General features: G+C 42.1%; 1 long non-coding RNA gene across 1 annotated transcript in view; it reads left to right on the top strand.

Moving 5' to 3' along the window:
- LOC131401872 (uncharacterized) overlaps window positions 1-13,845 on the top strand; it is a 29,589-nt gene extending 15,744 nt beyond the window's left edge. The window contains exon 3 of the long non-coding RNA XR_009218069.1: window positions 12,104-13,845. This is a non-coding gene — a long non-coding RNA (uncharacterized LOC131401872). The remainder of the gene's footprint in view (window positions 1-12,103) is intronic.
- Window positions 13,846-20,011: the final 6,166 nt, after the last annotated feature.

The raw sequence follows: 20,011 nt of genomic DNA, 5'->3' as shown, positions 1-20,011 counted from the left end.
TCTTGTTTGTTAAGGTGGGCTTGTATCGCTATGAGTTTCCCTCTCAGGACTGCTTTTGCTGCATCCCATATGGTTTGGTATGGCATATTTTCATTTTCGTTTGTTTCCAGATAGTTTTTGATTTCTCCTTTAATTTCATCAATGATCCATTAGTTGTTCAGTAGCATGTTGTTTAATCTCCACATTTTTGTCACTTTCCCAGTTTTTTTTTTCATGGTTCATTTCCAGTTTCATAGCATTATGGTCTGAAAAGATGTTTGTTATGATTTCAATCTTCTTAAATTAATTGAGGCTTGCTTTGTTTCCCAACATATGGTCTATCCTTGAGAATGTTCGATGTGCGCTTGAGAAGAATGTGTAGTCAGCTGTTCTTGGATGGAGTGCTCTGTATGTCTACTAGGTCCATCTTGTCCAGTTTTTCATTTAATTCTACTATTTCTTTATTGACTTTTTGTCTGGATGATCTATCCATTGATGTAAGTGGGGTATTAAGATCCCCTACTATTATTGTGTTGTTATTAATGTCTCCTTTTAGGTTTGTTAATAGTTGCTTTATGTACATTGGTGCTCCTATGTTGGGTGCATATATATTTAAAAGTGATATGTCTTCTTGGTGGGGTGTCCCTTTTATCATTATATATTTCCCTGTTTGTCTTTCTTCACCTGTTTTATCTTGAAGTCTACTTTGTCTGATATGAGTATGGCAACACCTGCTTTCTTTTGTTTGCCATTAGCTTGGAGTATTGTCTTCCATTCTTTCACTCTGAGCCTGTGCTTGTCTTTAGAGCTGAGATGTGTTTCCTGGAGGCAGCATATTGTTGGGTCCTGCTTTTTAATCCATCCTGCCACTCTGTATCTTTTGATTGGAGAGTTCAATCCTTTACATTATGGTAATTATTGATATATGAGAGCTTAATGTTACTGTTTTGTCACTTATTTTCTGGTTCTTTTGCATTTCCTTTGTTTCTTGTCCCATTTGTTTTGGACTGCCAATTCAGTTTGGTTGTTCTGTCTCATGTCTCTTCTAGTTTTCTCTTTGATTATCATATGTGATTTTGTTTTGATTATTGTTTAGTGGTTACCTTGAGGTTTGTGTAAAAAATGTTGTGTATGAGATAGTCCATTATCTGATGGCCTTCTATTTCCTTATACTAAGTCAATTCAATCACTTTCCTCTTCCCCTTCTAAGTCGTTCTTGTTATACCTTATTCTATCTTGTGTTGTGGCTATGTATTTTCAGTGATGAGGTTAAATTTATTTTTGTTGAATAACTTCCTTTGATCATTGATTTTGGTATTTAAGTGGTTGCTAACCTATTCTGGTAAAGATCTACTATTTTTCTGAGTTTATCTACCTATTTTTCTCCTTGCTCCAAGCTTTGTATTCCCTTTCTCTTCTTTTTTTCAGGCCGGAGGGCCTTCTTGAGTATTTCTTGTAGTGGGGGTCTCATGGCCATGAACTACCTTAGCTTTTGTTTATGTTTATCTGGGAAAGTTACTACTTCTTCATCATATTTGAAGGATATTTTTGCTGGATAGAGTATTCTTGGCTGAAAGTTTTTGTCTTTCAGTATTTTGACTATATCATTCCCGTCTCTCCTAGCCTGTAAAATTTCTGTTGAGAAATCCGCTGAGACCCTGATGGGAGTTCCTTTGTACGTTATTTTTTGTTTTTCTCTAGCTGCCCTTAATATTGTTTCTTTGTCATTGACTCTGGCTAGCCTTACCACTAGGTGTTATAGTGTGGGCCTTTGCCTGTTGACATGTTTAGGTGACCTGTTGGCTTCGCTTACTGGTATTTCCTGCTCCTTCCCCAGATTTGGGAAATTCTCAGCTATTATTTCCTTGAATAGGCTCTCTCTTCCTCTTTCCCTCTCTTCTCCCTCAGGAATACCTATAATTCTTATGTTACATTTCCTAATAGAGTCAGATATTTCTCGGAGACTTTCTTCATTTCTTTTTAGTCTTAGTTCTCTCTCCTCTTCTATCTGGAGCATATCTGTATTGCTATCCTCTAAAATGCTAATTCTTTCCTCCATATTGTCAGCTCTGTTCTTTAAAGACTCCAGATTCTCCTTTATCTCCTCCATTGTGTTCTTCATCTCCATCAGCACTGATTGGTTTTTGTTTATGATTTCAATCTCTTTTGTGAAGAAACTCCTAATCTCATTGAATTGTTTGTCTGTGTTGTCTCGTATTTTGTTGAGTGTTTTTATGATAGCTATTTTGAAATCTCTGTCATTTAGGTTATGGATTTCTCTGTCTTCAGGATTGGTTTCTGGGTGCTTGTCATTTTCCTTCTGGTCTGGGGATTTCATGTATCTTTGCATTGCGGTTCCTGCGTTGGCTTTGTTTTTCCTCATCCTGGAAATCTCTGGTTGTAATTTCCACCCGCCGCCACTGTGTGGGGGTAAAGGGCTGTTTAATCTGAGGCCCCTGTCCTCTGCCCCGGCTGTTCACTGCCATCCTCGATCCACAGGTCACTTGGTCTGGTTTGGTCGGCTGAGCTGCAGGGTCCGGTTTGCGGGAAGGGGGGTGCTCTCTCTTTTGCCCGCTGGGCCCCTGGCGTGGGGGGCTTCTCATTTGCCCCTCGTTATCCGCTCTCTGGGGTGCTCAGATATTGATGGTACCCTGTAGCAATTCTGAGTCCTCTGTGTGGGAGTTTGCCACTGGCTGAGAGAGCCCAAAGAGCTATGGTTTCCCTGCAGAGGGCCGCCCCTCCCCCCTCTCTGGGAGCCGAGCAGACCAGGATCGCTGGTCTGATGGGGAGGGAGAAAAGTTCTCCTTACCTCTCCCCACTTCCTCCAGGGGCCCAGCACGTTCCACTCTCAGATGTGCGGCAGTGTGGATCTTCCCGATCCTGCTTTTCACTGTCTAGCATTCCGTTGTTGGTCTGTGACTGTTCCTTTTGTTGTATCTTATCAGGGGAAGAGTTTACGGGAAAGCTAGCTCCGCCATGACGCTGATGTCACTTTTACAGAATCTTTTTGACGAGCTCAGATTCTAAATACATTCCTTAAAAAAAGGGAGATGACTAAAACAATGACAAAAGTACACTTGTTATGCTACTGGAAGACATTAAGTGAAATACATCACTTTCGCCTTGTGCTACTATTGTGCTTATACAGGACTTGCCATTTAGTATTGCAGTTACATTTTGTATGTGTAATCTATTAAATAGTCTATATATGGCTAGATATATAATATATGCACAAATGTGTATCATAGAGTGTGTATTAGTAGAATATTTATATATGACTCATATTACCCATGTCTTACTTAGAAGACTGTGAGATCCTTTATCTTCATACATCTTGGTCCCCAAATAATGTTTGATAAATTAGTAGATACTCTCTTATGTGTTAGTCAAATGAATTTATAAAACAAAGAGTAAAGTCCATATTGAACCTAGTGTTGTAAATACTACTAAGAACAACAAAAATAGTTTCTCTGGCTAACTTTTTTGGATAATTACTACCTGCTAGTGAAACACACATTTTATTTCATTAAACCTCAGAATGACCATATTGAGTAGATGCTATTATTCTTATATTAGACGAAGAATCTTAGCCTTAGAGGTTCTGTCACTCACTCAGGTCACAGTAAGTTAAGGTCAAGCTCCGGGTAGACTATCTAACCCTAAAAGCCATGCTCATTTCTCTCCATTTTGTGAAGGCGGAAGTTCTATTGATAAAATATCATCTGAGAATTTTCTAAGTGTCAGAGACACATCTAAACTGAGTGATCAGTAGGAAACAACTTACTGTAGTGGAAGAAGATGGACAGTAAAGCCAGGTACTCAGGTACCATGAAGGAAATAAATAAAGGGGATGTGGAAGAGAGCCAGGGTGGGGTATGGGGTGAGTCTGGGACTCTGAGAAGGTAACTTTGGTGTAAACAATCGAACAATGAAGAGGCAGCTCTAAGAAGATCTGAAGGCAGATCATCCCAAGAAGAGAGATTAACTCCTGCAAATGTGCTGAGATGAGATTGCATTTAGAGTATTTGGGGGACATAAAGAACGGCTGTGCATCTGGAGCCTGGAGAATAAAGAGGAAGAGAGGAGGGGGTGAAATCTGAGCAGAAGGAGAGCACATCACATAGAGCATTAGAGACCAGGGTACACATGGTTTATACCTCACATGAAATGGGAAATCACTAAAAAATTTTCAGCAGAGAGTAACATGATCAGACTGGTAATTTTGAAAGACAGTATGGCTACCAGACGGCAGGAAAATGAGGAAAAAAAGGAATAAATTGAGCTCCAAATTTTTGTCCCAAGTAACTGAGGTGAGGAAAGCTTGAAAGAACAGTGAGTAGATTTAAGAATGAGGTGTTAAGAAAGGTTGAATCACATTTTTGGTTTGGGCCTAGCTAAAGTTGAGCTGTCCCTTATGATACACACGGACTCTTGGAATAGGCAGTTGGATACTCCATTTTAAAGCTCAGGAGAAAAGGCCAGGCTGGAGATACAAATCCAAAATTATAAGCATAGAGATGATATATAGAGCCATGGAAATAGTTGGGATCAATTAGTAAAAACGAAAAGGAACTAGGACAAGACTTTATATTCTAAAAATTTAGAAGTTAAGAAGAGAAGGTTAAAAACTAGGAGAGTGTGGCATATTGAAAACATAGAGGAAGAGATGTTTCAAGTGGTCAAAATTATCAAATACTAGTAAAAGTTCATGTAAAAGAAGTATATAGAAAAGACATCAGCAAATTGTACCTAAATCTAATTTTTTAAAAGAAAAATTAAAAATAACATTAGTTATGAGATTTTTTTAATATAGAAGAAAATTATCAAGGATGATGCCTTCAGTCTTTTTTTCAAAGCTGTTTGCATATGTTTTGTAAGAAAACTTTTTATGTATAACAGTCTCATGTATCTTGCTATTTCTTCTACTATTTGTAGAATTGAACACTGCATTTCACAATCAATCAGATTATTAAAAGTTGTATTAAAAAGATGAAAAAAAAAATACATGGCCTTCATAATGGCTCTTTAGTGGGTTATTGGAAAGAAAGTAAATTGGAATGAATTGAAAGGAGAATGGAAGATGAGAATGGGACATGGCAAGTTTAGTCCTTTCCTTGAAGGAAGAGTGCTGAGAAGGAGAGAAGAAAATTCGGGTTCTTGTTGGAGGGGACAAGGGTTGGGAAGTTTTTTTGTTTGTTTGTTTGCTTTCTTTAAAATGGGGGACAGTAAAGCGTGTTTATGCACTGATCAAGTAGAAAATGTGAAAATGATGAGGCAGATAAGAAATATGACATTTGCAGAAGTGAAGTCCTTTAAATATTACTATTGTGGTAATAAATGATAAATAATATAGAGAAGGCATCTGTTCAACTTATAGTATGCTTCTATTTTTTTATCATACATAACAATAATTTACTGAAAAAATAAAGAAAATTACATAGTATGAGACTTAAGTCCAATTTATATCAGGAAATGAACACTATTTTAAATAAATTCAAATATTAGAAAATATATAAAAGGTTGGAACAACAGCATGAACCAACTTAAACTACTTATATTTCTAGAACACTAGACTCGAATGCAGAAAATATATTTCTTCCAGGTGCACATGAAAATTTACAAGGATAAATTATATTTTTAACCATAAAATAAATCTCAGTAAATTTGAAAGACTGAAACAATTAAGAAAAAAAATTGTCTACAACAGAATTAAATTAGGAAATAATAAAAATAAGATATCTCAAAATTTCTCAAATATTTAGAAATTAAACAAAATTATTCAGAATAAAAATGGGCAAGGAAGAAAATAAAATAGATATTAGAATATATTTTTAATTAAAATGTAATGAAAACATAGGATATTGAAATTTGTGGGATGTACCAAATGCAGTACATAGAGGGAAATTTATAGGTTTAAATAATTATATTAGGGAAAAAGAAAGTTGTAATATCATTGATTTTTGCTTCAACTTAAGAAGCTAGGAAAAAAAAGAACAAATTAAATTCAGAATATTTAAAAGAAAGCAAATTATAAAATAAAGAGAATAACTCAATAGAATAGAAAATGTATAAATAATAGGAAAATCAAAAAGTATGAAAAATTAATAAACTCCTAGTAAAACTGGCCAAGACAAAAGAGAAATTGCAAACTACTAATATCAGTAACAGAAGAGGAGGCATTACTACAGAAAATAAAAGGTTAATAATGGGATATTGTGAAGAACTTGTTAGCATAAATTTGACAACTTAAGGGAAAGGAATACATTTCTTGAAAGACCTGCGTTTTCAAGATTGACATAAAAGCATACAATTTAATTAGGCCATATCTACTAAAGATATTGTATGTTTAATCAAAAACCTTTCCATGAATATAACTCCAGGTTTGGATGACTTCACTAAGTGAAATCTGTCAAACATATACGAGGGAAATAACACCATTTTAACATAAACTCTTTTGAAAAATAGAGGAGGAGAGAACAGGATGCAATTTGTTTTATGAAGCCAGCATATCCCTGATATCAAAAGCTAAGAAAGATAGCTAAAGAAAAAAGACCAATATTCTTCACGAACATAGATGCAAAAATTCTTGACCAAGTTATCAAATCAAATTCAACAATATATTAACAACATGGCTAAGTTGGTTTAAAATTTGGAAAGCAAGCAATGTTAATTGCCACATTTTCCCATAATTGAGGAAAAACATCATATGATCATCTTAATAGACGAAGACAAAGCATTTGACAAAATTTAATGTCCATTCATAGTAAAAACCCTCAGCAAACAAGAAATAGAAGTGAATTTCCTCTATCTCAAAAAGTGCATTTAGAAAATATTGTACAGAAAATATCACATTTAATGGTGTGGTATACATCCTAAACCCACGGGATCCTACAGAAACATTGAACTAGTAAGTGAACTTAGCAAAGTTGCAGAATACAAGGCCAATTTGCAGAAATTAATTGCATTTCTATATACTGTAACAAAACATTACCATGGCACTATATAATTCAAGTACCTAGTAAAAATCTAGCAAAAAAATATGCAGTTTTATAAACTGAAGACTAAAAATCTTTGTTGAGAGAAATTGAAACAGACCTAAATAAATGGAGAGATATGCCATAAATAGTTGTTTAAAGAGAGTTAAATCTGCAGAGCCACTAATCATGTTTGAGAATACTTATTGAAATTAAAAATATGATTTCACAACTATTATCAGTAATGTTTGAGGAAGTATGTAGCATATATGGGAGGCTAGGAAAATAGCAATGGGCTAGTTTTGTTCCTCTAATTGAAAAAGAATTCAAGATGGAAACTGGAAACTCTGAAAGCATGACCTTGTCACTGATTCAACAGTGATATGAAGTGACACAGAGGTTTTCTAGGTAGGTCATGCTATGTCTAACAATATCCTTAAATGTCCCTTTGTGAGTAGAGTTGCTAGACTGATCATAATGGAAGTATTCTTCCCTGAGGCATTAATACCAGCTGCTGTGATCTCCGAGGGCCCAACATGAGGAAGGAAGGGTCGAAGATTGGAGAGGGAAAGTTGGTTGCCTGAACATCTGTATCCACAGGCAGTTGATTGATAGATGATGTGAGAGCTCCTGGGAGACGTCAGGCAGGCTGTTATAAATGAAGTTCTTTTGTGTGTGTGTGTGTGAGGAAGATCAGCCCTGAGCTAACATCCACGCCAATCCTCCTCTATTTGCTGAGCAAGACTGGCCCTGAGATAACATCTATTGCCAATCCTCCTCCTTTTTTTCCCCCACCTTTTCTCCCCAAAGCCCCAGTAGATAGTTATATGTCATAGTTGCATATCCCTCTAGTTGCTGTATGTGGGACGCTGCCTCACCATGGCCGGACAAGCGGTGCGTTGGTGCACGCCTAGGATCCGAACCCAGGCGGCCAGTAGCGGAGCACGGAAACTTAACCGCTAAGCCAGGGGACTGGCCCCTAAATGAAGTTCTTCACACTTTAACTACAATGTTGTCTTAAAATTACAGGGAAGGAGAAAAAAATGGAATGAATTGAGGAAGAGAATGTAGAAGAGAGTTTTAAGAGAGTATGAGAAAGAGTAGAGAGAAAATGCAGAAAAGAAAGGAGAAAAATGTTGAACGAAGAGACAGAAAGAGAAAGAAAGGAAAAGAGGAAGAGTAGAAAGGCAGAAGGACTATGGTGGAAACATCCTTATGAGGCTATAACATGCTGGCAAACAGAAGTAGTAAGTTTAACAACATGTTAACAAAAGGAACCTCTGTGCTGATGAGAGCACAGCTGATCATCGTTCTCAGGGCACCAGAGATTAAATAGGTTACCGAGGCAGGAGACGAAAAAATAGAAAATGTGGTCACAGAGATGGAAGATTTCAGATACTAGAACTAGGGAATAAAGTGGAAGCCAGGCTCATCGCAAAGTCGTGACCCAGATAATCTCTTCCTTGTAAAGAATGTAGAAGTTTATGTTGTTTACTGATTAAATGACGAATAATGTTATAGGGAAAAAACAGAAAAGAAAAAAGTTTAGGAAGAAACTTCTATATTTACGGAAATAAAAAACTACAATATGAATTCAAATAAAAGATACCATTATGTCACAAACTGTTATTTGTCCCTCAGTTCTTCTCGTTTCACCAGACGTTTGCTGGATCCATAGCCCGCAGAATAACGATTAGGTTTACCACCTCTCTCTCGCTCTGTCTCGCCATTGTAACCATGTGTCAGGTATGGCTGTTGGGACAAGAGAGGAAGCGAGACCAGCAGCTTCCAGGATCTGCTCTTACCAACAGGCAAACCTGGTACCCAGACTGACAGGGACAGAGTGAGTGGATGTCTCGGGTGAGCAGTCCCACATAGCCATCGGCCTTGACCACGAGAGTCCCAGGAATCCCAACCTCATTTCCTTGTTAGGGGCCTGCGCTGTGCAGGAGGAGCCTTGAGAATTTGGGTGGAGACAGCAGAAGGGGCAGGGCTAGAACATCTCCATCAATTTACTGTTGCCTCCGAGGAAGCCTCACCAGGAGACCCTAAGAGGACGAGTTTCCTCTTTCTTTCAAACATTGTATCATATCAAGTATTGACGTTGGCCGGTGTGCAGGGGCGTCTTTGTCAGCTTTCCCCAACTATACTCTTTGCAGTTGAAATAAACCTGAAACGACTTCAATCTGACTGGAAACATTTGCCCCTGCCCAGAACAAAGCAGTCTCTATCATGATTTGAAAAAGGGGCCTCAAAAAACGCTTGGCTGATTCTAGCATCTGGTCGTCAAGGAGGCAATTGACCATCACCAGCCAATGTCAGCTCTACCGCTGACTCTTCCCAAGTGTCCTCCCAATAGGTGAGAAGAGCTAGGAGTCCACCCAGCAGGAAAGCCATCCTGCTGGCTGTGGGACCCAAATGCAAATTAAAAAACCATGCCCCTGTGGAGCACCTACTTTCCTCCCTTTGGATGGGTCACTCATAATGCTCTCAACCACTCCCCACACTTTCCACAGGGTATGGCTAAATCCAGCCCAATCTTGACTGTCTTCTTCAGGGTCATATCCCAAGACTGGATCCATATCGACATGGATGGTAGTTTATTCTTTGGTTTTCCTCTGGAATAATGGACTGTTGATGGGTCTCATTCTGTTGGATTAAAGAAGAGCATGTAGCCATTTCTTTAAACAGCGACATGTGACTACAAATGAAAATGGTTAGCCTATTTTATTTTTTTTTATTTTCAAATCTGTGTCATGGGCCAAATACATAAAAGCATAGAGATTTTTGACACTTCTTCATGACTATCACGAGCCAAACTCCCTCAAACAATACGCTCTTCACACTCCCATTGCGGTCGGTAACTGACAGTCGTCTCCAGCTGAGAAGTAGTGAGGCTTAGTGGAATCACTGTTGAGTATCCAGACACGCCCTCTGCCCAAATCTTCATTTTCTTTTCCTTTTTTTTAAAAAACCAGCTCCTCGTGATATGCTAGCACGTTATTTTGCTTCTGAGCAAATGACCTCAGTTTTGTTCACAACCTAAATGAAAATTTCCTTTCATCCCTGTATACCTGTGAATATGTCATTCACTATGAAGATCAGACCTCTGCAGCTTCATTTACTAAGAACCCAGGTCTGTGCACATCTTCTCCAGGAAGGTAGCTCAGTGGGAATACCCAGTAACGGTGACTTATTCACTTCCAGAGAGAGTTGTGTTAGCTAGATGCATGTTCTTTCTGCCGTAAACCATGAGTCATGACAGGGTTGGGATATAGATAGTTTTGGTGCTTATGGTGAGTTTTGGGTTCTACTTGGCTGACTTTTATTTTTGTGGTAAGGAGAGAAGAAGTGGTTACGTTTTGCTATGCAATTTATCTTGGAAGTGAGGATTTCCTATGACCCCTCTTTAAAGCCCCAGATCTAGTTTAATTTGGACGTATCCCAGGATTGTAAGGCATGCTTTAAAAATCACTATTTGCAACTATATTTCTGATTCTGTGTAAATCAGAACTTTTTGTTATAGTGTCACCAAAACAAAATATAGCAATAACTTGGATCCTGAGGCTATGTAAAACAGCCACAGCAATCTATTCTCCAGAATTTCAACTTTTAAATGTCTATCAAAACAGAGCCACCATTTTCTAAATTATAGCAAATAAATATGAGAAAGTTAAACAAACAAAATAATTTTATAGCAATGGAAAAGTATTTCTGTCAGTTTTTATTTTAGAGTTTCACACATGACTCCATTTGAAAAGTAGACTCTGCCTTTGAAAAATGTTTAAAAACAAGTGCTCTAGACAAGAAATTGCAAACTGGCACACTGGGGGCCATCTTTGGTGAATCATAGGTTGTTTTGTCTAAATAAGGTTTTGGAAATCAGGTCTTTTATGTAAAATACACATTTCATGCTCCTATTAGAAATCAGAAGATTTTACACTCTTGTCCCATAGTGACAATGACCAACTGGCTGGAAGCAAGTAGAGGCTGCCTCTTAAGACAGGTCATGAGTTTCCATAGTGACTAATTCCACATCAGTCCCTGTTGTCTTCCACCTCAACTCTCTTACTCACATACTTGACCCACATGGACACCCACACTCCACAGCTGTGTCTTTTCCTGTTTCTCATCTCTCAGCTGCACTTTCAATATCTCAACCAGCACATTTCACATACACTTTTGCAGACTCTGATGCTGCATGGTCTGTGTCTTTGTATTTATACTGCATAATCTTACACTGAAGGAAAATGCAGTTCATCTTCAGAAAACTCTCTGAGATCATTAGCAACAGAGTGGAGCTTGGCGAAATGACGATCAGGAGTGAGCACATCATCTTGAGACTTGGTCAGCGAGAGTTGAATGTTCACGCTATCACAATGCCGTAGGCCCCAGAGAGTACAAAAGAAATCAAAGGAATGGAACTATTTATCCACACATGAAAGGGGATGCATTTTCTCACATACCCCTAGCTCGAGTGACGGGTGTGTGGAGCACCTGCCCTTCAGCTGCCGTCTGCCCCTCAGGCAGAACTCTGCCACTCAGGGTGTTTGAAAGACATTGTCCAGACTAATCCATTGAGAAATGGCTGCCCAGATGTTCAGATGCCTTGGAGCAAAACAGACGTGTTCTAAGGTTTATAAAAGTCCAAGACGTTTCCTCTTCTCCTAGAGTCCGTTTCATGTACTTCATCCCAGTGCAGCGAGGGCCCTGTGAACAGACACATGCAGCCTCAGATTTAACACACCCCCTGCTGCCTCACAAGCAGCTGATGCCTGGGGATGCCTGTTCAGTGGAATAAAGATCAGGCATGTGCCCATTATCCTTACTCTTTCTCCCCAACACCTCTTCAATATACTCAGACATGGTGAGAGTAAATCTGTGTCAAATTCAAAAAAAAAACCCTAAAAACCAATGATTGCTCATTTTAGTGTAAAGTAAAATGAAATTCTCGATGTTAATTAGACCTTTATTTGAAATCTCAAGAACCAGTTAAATGAATTCTTATTCACTGCCGTAAAACAATGTTTTAATGTTTTTTGCAAGACACGATAGGGCCTCCTACTGCCCGATTTGTTGAACGTGATCATTCAAGGAGAAAGATCTGCTTTTAGGCAAGAACTATTTACATATGGCTCTTTTCTTTCCAGGAAAACATTTTAACCCTGCTGTTCCCATGATGTCACAAGGACTAGAGTGTTGGGGAGGACTGAGAGCACACTCTTCCTCTGGAGTATGTTAGACTCTAAGGGTCCATGACACAGGAGTGGGGAACATTTCATTCATCGAGGATTGAGCCTCTCGTGCTGGGTGTTGAAAGAAACACCAGTGACGTCCCCGTGTATTCACGTGGAGTATCTGACAGTCAGTCATTGCAGGATTACAGAAGGAAGGGCAGTTCAGAGGGGAGGCCCCGTGGAGGCAGGCATGGAGGAGCGCGTGGTGACTGACACCGAGAGCTTGTGACCCGGGCAGGTGGCAGACTCTGTTCGGTCAGAAGACTCTGCCGACTGCAGTGCATAGAAATCCACGTCCGTCCACGGGAAGTCGCAGGACGAGAACACCGCTGACAGGAAGTCACCTGTCAGAGCGTGCGGCACGAGTGGTGAGAATGTTGAGTCTGAACCAAGGTCGTGGTGTCACAGTGGTGGAAAGGCCACTGGAGGTGAAAGAAGCAGACCCAGAGTCATTTCCAAGAACAAACTGGAAGGTTTATGGGACCAATTAGGCAGAGATCCTGAGGAGGAGAGGTGAAGATGTGCAGTGGTTTCCGGCCAGGAAGAAGAGTGTTCCATGGACGGTGAGGACAGATGCGTGCTGGGCTTCTCTGAGGGCTGGGAAGACGCACGGGGAGCTTGATTTTAGACATGACACAAGTTCAGTGATGGTGCTCAACACACATGCGCCAAGGCGTGTCTCTCACACACACACAGCCTAAGAACAGAGTCCATGATCATGGCACAGCCAGAGTGGGCACGACACTGTCGCCACTGACACAGGCAGGGTGAGGGGGTTGGGCCTGTCAGGTGTTCTGAGGAGAAGTCGGCCGGCCTGAGAGTGCTGGAAGGTGCTCAATTCTCATCAAGAGGAGGGCCGGTTTCAGAGATGAGAAGAGAGAGCTGGAGAGGGGAGAGCAGAGTCAGGAAAGGGCGGTGAACCATGAAGCCGAGCAAGGAGGGTCCCTGTGGGGCCACACGTTTCCCAGAGGCCTGATAGGGTCAGAACGTTAGGGGCTTCCTCGGAGATCTCACTCTCCACGGAATGGTGAGCGCAGAGGTCAAGGGCAGGATGGAATAAGGGATGCACGGCGAGGCCTTAGTGACTGCTGCCCTGATGTACGGGAAGAAAGGCTTCCAGGTCACGCCCAGGCCCCACCAGATGTGTGCCGGCTGTGTGACAGGAGGCGGCAGGAGGAAGAGAGGGGTGAGCACTGATATGGCAGTCAGAACTCCAAGGCTCAGCGAACAGGTGGCCCCAGAGAAGAGGAGAGGAGGCCTCCTCCTGGAAGGACGTGCACAGGGAGAAGCTAAGGCCTGTCCTTGCAGGGGCTGGGCGTTAGTGTGCAATCTCATCGGTTTTGGGGAGTGAATGTGTGTTTCTGGAGCACGCACAACATGCCGGGTGCTGTGTGGCATCTGGATGAAAACACTGAACTGACGCAGGCGCAGGTCCTCACAGGGGCTGGCAGGGGAGACAGACCTGCCGGGAGGCACGGGCAGCAGGCCCAGGCGGGGGGAGGGCAGGCCTCCACTGCAGGCCGGGAGGTAGCAGGAGGAGCCCACAGAGCCAGCCTCACCCACACAAGGACCGGGAGATGAGAAGAATTTAGGAGAAGACAGAAGAGGGTGGAGATAGGGGAATGTGAAGAAGTGGGGGCGTCCTGGGGGAGGGGAGACAGCAGGACAGCAGGGCGTGAAGCTGGTGAGGAAAGCGAGCCCCTCAAGGGTCGGGGGAGCCCCAGGAAAGCCCTTAGCTGGGCGGTCAGAAAACCAGTTTGTCAGAAGGATCAAGGAGAGATTGATGGAGCCAGTGCTGAGAGCAGGGAGCTCAGTTAGGCGGCTGTTGTAAGAAGCATGTGCTTTCCACCCGCGAGGTGCTGGGACAGAGGACGTAGATGCATATTGTAGAGAAGGTCTGAAGGATTGAGAAAGCACGGGATGGGTTTCCTCCCAATCAAGGGAGAAGGTTGGATGAAGGCTGGACACGCTGGGCGGCTGCTCCGCAGGTGACCACATCCGACCCCTGAGCTGCTGACACTCATCTGCAGAAAAGCGTGTCAGTGCTGGGTGCATATTTACTTATTTTACCAGCATTAAACAACGCTAAACAGAATCCTTGAACCTCTGAATTAACCAGACTCCAGACATTCCTGTAGAAATATCTACAGCTTTCTGGTGGACTGGACTTTGATTAAAATAACAACAACAATACACAAATCCATGTGCCGTGTCGGTGCCTCTGGGAGCCTGGAACCATCCAAGGAGACTTGGGGAAGCCTGGTGTGTAGATGGCAAGATGGGAGCCCGTGCGTCCCTGCTGCACGTCGGCCTGAGTTTGTGTCAACACCACCACAGAAGCACAGTGTGAAGACAGCATGGCTATGTGAATTTATAGGTGGGAAAATGAGGCTCGGCGTGCTTAAACCTTCCTGAGATCATGAGATTTTATACAGAAGAGGGTTGAAGGAGGCAATCTCATTGAAGGAGGTGCTTATGACACCCGGCTCAAAGGTGTGCCAGCAAACGGGGAGTTTCATTTGGATTGTGGGTCGTTCCAGGCTGCCGTGAGAGATGCTAACTGGGACGCAGGACCTGACGCACCACGTGGGGCCTCGAAGCCTGACATCCAGTGACTGAGACTGGGTGTCCATCGCACTAGATGGTCCCATTTCAGTGCTGGATTTCAATGACTCTCTGTTTCACTGACTTGCCGTCAGTTCAAAGACTCGCCATTATTTATGAAAATGCACTGCCGATTAAACTAAAAAAATACCCTTTTATGACTTAGATGTTTTATACATATTGAAAGTGTTCCTCAATGTGTTTATTGAAATATCTCTACTTATACCCACGTAAATCCATATATTTAGACAAAGACTAGTATGATACATCGTTATTTGGAAAGCATGAAGAGGACAGTGTAAGTGAGCTGGTGAAGGCATCATAAAACATATTCACATTCAGAGCACAGTTGTTCCAACCATGCTTGACTGAGCCACAAATGCCCATGTTTTCCACTTAACCATGGCTGCCCACTGTGGCTACAGTGCCTGTGAAAGCATTTCGTAGAAGAGACTCTAATCACGGCCACGGTGTTTTCCCAGCCGCTGACACCGCTCGGCAAGTTTTGATGCTGTGGCTTCCTTGAGCTCCCAGACATGAATGGAGTACATTTAAGCAATGGTGGGGGACCACATGCCTTTCTCAGATGGGCCTTTCCATGTTTGTTGCTTGAAACACCCAGAGGTCGCCCTTGGTCAGCCACACCTGCAGAGATGACCCCCAATTTTCTCCATGCAGTGGAGGTGACACCTCTCACAACTGTCCCTGGACAAGCACCATAGGATGCCGGGTTTGCCAAATCATCCTAACATCTGAGATGGTAAACTATGGGAGACTGAGCATCGTGGGACTGATGGCCTATGGCATCCAGGACTTCTTAAAGATGATATTTTATAAGGCGTGGAACTAGAAAAGGAAACATTATTCCAATTGCTTTTGATATCCTACAGATTGCAGGGAGCATAGCCCTGATAACTCTCCCCTTTAGGATCTCGTCTGCCAGGACACCATCTTTCTTTTCTGACATGCATGTGCAGAATCTAGGTCATGATTGTTGAGGCCTCGGACACCTCAGCATCTGTTTATGTTGTCAAGAGAGCTATGCAAGAGGTGAGAACTCAGGGTTTGAAGGGCTTTCGGGGTTTGATGAGTGAGGTCTAAATGAGGTGGCCCATGGACAAGGCGGATGTATTTAAGAAACTCACGGACCCTCATCCTTCAGCAGAGCAGTGACGCGCTGCCCTGTTTTCTCCAGGGGAGAGTCCCCTGCCTGCTGTTCAAGTGGTCAGCATTGCCTCAGAGAACGTTCAACTCAGCCCAGACCAAGTCTAGAAACAAGAACCTTGTTACCTTTTTGTTTTTAAATGCTTTTAAAAGACAAAGGTGAAATCAAGCAGAGCTTGATGATCTTATGAGTCCAGCAGCAGAAAGCACAGGCCACGTGGAGCCAGGAAAGAAGCATGTGAGGGTGAGACACGCTTAGTCTCAGGAAGCAGACCCGAGGCAGACCCACGTCTCTCACAGCTAGCACTCCAGGCGGAAAGAAGACAGGGTCTCAGATGACAAAGGACATCTTTGCAGTTTCAGTTTTCAGAAACTTATGTCACCTTAGAGCTGAGGACAAATTTATATCTGAGCCAGCAGGACATTGTCTGCCTTCACATGCAGGAGGTACAAAGGGCAGACTGAATCATTGAAGCCACTTAGGAGCCTTTCTCTGGGAAATGATAAAACTGGTCTATTCAGCGTCTGCCAGTTGATAGTCGATCTGGAGAGAAAATGCATCTGCAGCTGTAGTGTGCTGCATGATGCCGCCAGCACGGCCTTGCAGGGAACGCTGTTGACTGACCGGTCAGAGCATCCGACACAGATGTTACTGCAGACATCACGCCTGGTGGCCCATTCCCCCTCCTTCCTCGGATACGATACCTGCAGACCTTTTAGATTCGTTCTTTCAGGAGACGAGAGATCACCTTAGGGAGAGTCCCAATTGTGAAAAGCACACCTGCCATTGCATACCATAGAGTATCTCAATTCACACCGAGGAGTCCATGATGATTCAGTACAGATGGGTGCACTGATAAATAATCGCTACGGTAAGATCCCTTTACACTGCACTGTGATTGGGGGTCCTAACCATGGGGACCTAGCATTTACATAGGAGATTAAAATTTAGGATGTCAAGAGTTTGGATTTGAGAAGGTGGGTTGTGCAGGATGGTGGGCTCCCTCCAGTGGAATTAATTTTTAAAATGCACTTTTGCAGGAAATTTAATATGTAAATCTGACATGTGGGGGTGTGGTAGAAGAAACCATGCTCTCAGCTTCCTCTTTTCTCCCTGGAAGGTCCCAGACTCTGTTCGGTTACTCAGGGTGCAGCAGAGAGCTTGAAAGCCAGTGGTGTCCCGTAAAGAGTGTGGGAACATTGTTTCTGGTGCCTTAATCAAGAACGTTTCAGAGATCACTACCTCAAGTGTCCTTCCAACTCTAAACTCTTAAAGACAGACTTTTTCAGAAGACAAAGAACAAACGTCTGGAAACAAAAGATGGAAATGAGGGGCGGTGACGATGATTATTGTTTCTTATACTTTATTTAATCTGACAAACAGAAGTAAACACTGGGTAAGAAACGATTTCTCTAGACTTCTGTAAATATGAGATTTCACATTTGACAAACGACCTCACGTGCCTTTGTAGATCAATGGAGTGAACTCAGCACATTTTCCCTGGAAGAAGATTCAAGAATAAAGCGCCCTTGGTCTGTTCCAGGTGCCCGGTCGGGACAGGCTGTTTCTGTGGACAGGGAGCTCCTAACCTCATCGATTCCCCAGGATTCCCCATGTACCGACACCTGGTGCAGTTGCCTGCAGCTGTCAGTCTTCAGACCTATTCAGAAACAGCTGTCTTTTACAGCACGGAATTTACTTTTTTATTTGAATGTTTCAACGGCTGGTTTTTAATTTTCAAAATAAAAATTTAGGTTTCATATTGTTCAAAGGAATTCATGCAACAGGTTACCTTTGATTCTCATGTAGAAATATCTTTTTAAGGGTAAAAGGACTGGGGTCTCCATGGCCGTTACCCATTAACCCAACACTGGATTGAAGAACTGCTTGCTTAGGAAAACATCTTTTGTGAGAGGTACCTGTCTCTTGATTAACATAGTGGTTCAATGAAAATATCCTTTGTTTCAAGGGCAGAACTGGAAATTCTGGAGGGAATAGAGCCCAGAAATATGCGTACTTTCACTGATACAGAGAGCGTGACGACTGACTGGACAGGGAGCTGGCCAATTTGGGTGCGAGGACAGGGAGGAGATTACATCAGAGATCTCAGTGGAACCACATCAGTTCTGCCTAAACATGAGTGATCTTGGTATAATTACCAATTACCTTGGATAATTGTTAAACCTACCTGATTCAGGACTTCCGAATAGGCCCAGGGATTCTTAATTTATAACAAATGCTCTCAGGTATTTAGATAGCTGGGCAACATTTGGAAACATTAAACTATGTGACTTTCAAGCATTCATTCATCTCAGACGCTGTACAGTTTGCCTCTTCAAAGTACATAAAATGGGATAAATAATGTATCCTAAGAAAGTTCTGGGTTTTGAGCGGATCTCTCAAATTAATGCTTATAAGAATGAAATTTCACTAAGATCTTTCGAGGTTTCCATTTTTTGACACAGAACTTGAGACAAGCCAGATATAAGATAAAGTTTCCACAATTCTTTGGGCTTCTGCTCCCACATAGGAGTGAGCCTCCGCCATGTAAATGTGCCCAGATTCATCTGTTATCCTGAGCCAACATGTTCAAGTGTGGCAAATGTAATGTTCATTTCCTGAAAAATCTTATTAGATACAAGAATTGGGTCTCCTCTATGGAATTGGGCGAGTGACTGAACAGCACACATGCAATGCTACATTTCACTTTTTGGAAAGTCTTTGGAGTAAAGGCTTCCCTTGCCTCCCCCTCCACCTGCCAGATGTAGGAGGTAGTGCAGTGGATGAGGGGCCCCAGGTTCCTCCCATTCTCGAGGTGACATGATCTTGCTTTGCCCCTTACCAAGATTCACCCAAGGAGCCTGTTGCTTCAACACGTTGACATCACTTCAGACAAATTGTATATGTTAACACTGAGCATCTGAGGCTTCCTGGGCCACCAGCATGTGCTGCCCATCCTCTGTTCTCTTGAGATGCCTCCAAGGCCCCACAGAGCAGGCTCTGAGGCCACAGGCCCCTCACATCGTGGTGTGCATGCACCCTCAAGGGCCAACTTTTGTTTCTGTTTTCCAGTTGTTTTCCCTTACATGAAACTGAGATCTTTTACTTTTTGTTTTGATTTAAGTCAATTTCCTCTTTTTTTAAATCTTTGAGGATAGAAAAATTACTTCTTAACATGTCTTTATCAAAAACATTCCCATCGTCAAAAACAACAACAGGCTAATTCCGACTCTAATCTTCTCTTCTCCCCACCTCAATCCCTTCACCTTTATGCACAGATTTAAACTCATTTTACTGAGTCTGTTTCGTAGTTAACTATAAACAGCAGTATGAAAAAAAGAACAAAAAGTGATTGTCCCAAGTAGATCTTTGGAAGCATTGTTGCCTTTGGAGAGCCAGGAGCACACTTTCCGTTCATACAGTGCTGCTTAGCAAGGGATGGCGGTTGAAGGATGATGATTAATAACAGACATTTGTAGAACTGTGTGAACATGTGGACAATCTTTCTTATTCAGTCATGAGGAATATTTACAACTGAGTGCCCTATTGGAATTTTCAGGAAAAACAACCTCAAAGCTTTGGCTTTGATTTACAGATATTTCATTTTGTCCTAGAGGAAGACTGTAGCTGTTCCTCTTAGAATTTACCTTCCTATAGACAGGAGATGAATCAGAATCAATGTCCCCAATGTTACTGTTTCTAGGGTGAGGTGTGGGGAGTGTTATCAACTGTAGAATGACATCAGCTGTGAGACTGTCCCAAGAGATGAAGGAGAAAGAATATGCAGTCCTTCTCCATCTAAGCAGAGGAATCAGGTTTTTTAATTTCCAGAGGTGTTTTTAGGGATCTGTACTGGAAAAATAAGGATGAAGCTGAAGGTTGTATTTCTGTGGGTAGTCTTCCACCTCACTCCTTGGGTCTCAGTGATGCTCCATCCCAGGTGGATGTGAGCAATGACAGTTGCTCACTTCTTAAGATGATGCCGCCAGGACAAAGCTGGTCGTCACCTTAGAGTGGGCAGGGTCTGGCCGTGGGATGGGGCAGAGAAAGGA

Source organism: Diceros bicornis, assembly GCF_020826845.1.
Source record: "Diceros bicornis minor isolate mBicDic1 chromosome 21 unlocalized genomic scaffold, mDicBic1.mat.cur SUPER_21_unloc_1, whole genome shotgun sequence".
In the NCBI taxonomy this organism is placed as follows: domain Eukaryota; kingdom Metazoa; phylum Chordata; class Mammalia; order Perissodactyla; family Rhinocerotidae; genus Diceros; species Diceros bicornis.
This window is presented reverse-complemented; position numbering and strand designations above follow the sequence as displayed.